Raw genomic sequence first — 2510 nt, 5'->3', positions numbered from 1 at the left:
CCTAGTCAGATTGAATACGACTCACTGGAGATTCCATGCACTTTTAAAAGTCCCCATCATATAATCTGTTCAGGAGACTACAATTTAGATCATAGTTGAAATATGTGTGCAAAATTCATAAGCATACTTACACACAAATACATCTTTCCCTAATGAATTGGTAGTGTTGCTCAGTGCTGTTAAATTGCCTCCAACTTATCACTACACTATGCACAAAAAACCAAATCACTGCCTGGTCCTGGGCCATCTAAGTAGTGTTGTGTTTGGGCCACTATGTCAGTCCATCTTACTTAGGGTCTTTCTCTTTTGTGCTGACCCTTTACATTACCAGGCAATATGTCCTTTTCCAGTAATCAATCCCTACTGATAGTATATCTAAAGTACATGCATAAGACATAGTTGATTCGTCTTGCTTTTAGGGAGCATTCTGGCTGTATTTCTTCTCCTGGCAATCCAGAGTAATTTTAATATTCTTCACCAACTCCAAAATTCAAATAAATCAATTTTTATCTGATCTTCCTTATGCATTGTCCAACTTTCACATGCACAGGAAAGGCAAATAGAATATTTAGTGAAGGCCATATTTGGCTGCAATAATATTCTTCGGTCCAAAGTTCTCTCCAAATTTTAATATGTATAATATTACATTTAAGTTACAGTAAGTTTCAGTTTTTATAAATTTGAAGAAGAAATAAAGTTCACAGAAGTTTAGTAACATTTTACATTTGGAGAGAAAAAATGTAATATGAGGTGACTAAAAACCTTGTGAAAAAACTTCATTATCTTTTCATTCCATTTTCCATGAACTGGTTGAAGCACCACATATTGATACATTGATGAATGGGTGGAGAGATGAGTAATACAGATAGAAAGATAGATTGATATTACATTTTCAAGAGGGCAATTTTGCCATCATGAGTAAAACTCAGTTCTTTACAAGCTGAAAAAAAATCTTAATTTTTAATGAGAAAACACATATGCACACACTTAGTACACAAACGATATATCAGTGGTATTAAAATGTCATGGGGGGTTATTAGGAAAAACATTAAAAAAGTGACTTGTTGTTAGCTGCTTTTGAGTTGATTAATATTCATGGTGACCTCTTATACAAACAACAAGAACAAAATGTCTATTCCTGTAGCATACTCTGAATTAATATGTTTAAAGCCAATTGTTGTAATGACCAAGTTAATCCATTTTGCTAGAGGGTTTTGCTCAATATTACTGACCCTTCACTTACCAAACATGATTCTTTATTTATCCTAATTGGTTATTCTTCATTCTGTATCTAAAGTAAGTAAGACAAAATGTTACTATCCTAGCTTCAAAGGAACATTCAGACTATAATTCCTTCATGACTGATTTGTTTGTTCTTCTGGCATTCGGCAATTTGTTTAATATTCTTCACCTTAGGGAGGAGATAATTAATAAAAATAAATATGCATCCAAAACTAAGAAATAACTAAAACCAACACATTAATGCAGCATCCCCAACAATTAGAAAAAGAGCAAAAAGTAAGCCTACTGTCACCAAAAATAAAGTAATAATAAAGATTAAAGTGGAAATAAGTGAAACAGAAAATGAAAAACAATAGAAAGAATCAAGAAGACAAGAAGTTGATTCTTTGAAAAGATTAATAAAATTGACAAACCATTGGTAAATCTAACAAAAGAGAAGGAGAAGATGCAAATAACATAAATAATAAATTACATGCTCGACATCACAACATAATCAACTAAATAAAAAAGACAATGACAAAATACTATGAAGAATTGTACTCCAACAAATTTGAAAATGTATAAGAAGTGCACCAATTTTTACAAAAATACCACCTACCTAAACTAGCACAGATGGATGTAGAAAACCTGAAAAGACCTATAATAAAAGAAGAAATTAATCAGGTCATTAAAAAACTTCCAAAACAAAAAAATGTCTGGGCTCACATGAATTCTACCAAACACTCAAAGAAGAGTTTACTACAACGTCCGACATCCGCTATTCCCTGCAACCTTCAAGGAGAAATTAAACCTGAGTAGGGGTGATGGGAGATTAGAAAAAAAAAAAAAAAAAGGAAGACACAAGACACAAAAGAATTAAATAAAAATTGAGACCAGGTAGGACACAACACTCTGATGGATATACTAATGCCACAAGTTTATTTTATATACATATCAAAGACAGTGTTGAGGCAGGGGAAAGAGTGCAAAAACATCTGGTGTTGCTGATGCATGCAGTAAATGGGACCATATCCGAAGAATGTAATTTGTAGTTGCTAGGGAAATGGAGATAGAGCCGCTAGATGTTTGTGCAGACTGAACTGAACATCATACAAGGAAAAAACCTTCTAAGTTCCCTGTCCCCCAAGGCCGGCTTTGCAAGTTCCTCAGTGGGTAGCCTGACCTGGGAGTTGCCCACATTTCTAGACCACAACTGTTCAGTTGAAAGCTTTCCATTAAACTACCCTCAAATCTGAGAACTTAAGTGCAAATCGCTCCCAACAGTTTAC

Source organism: Chrysochloris asiatica, unplaced genomic scaffold (genome assembly GCF_000296735.1).
Source record: "Chrysochloris asiatica unplaced genomic scaffold, ChrAsi1.0 scaffold00177, whole genome shotgun sequence".
NCBI classification, from domain to species: Eukaryota; Metazoa; Chordata; class Mammalia; order Afrosoricida; family Chrysochloridae; genus Chrysochloris; species Chrysochloris asiatica.
This window is presented reverse-complemented; position numbering follows the sequence as displayed.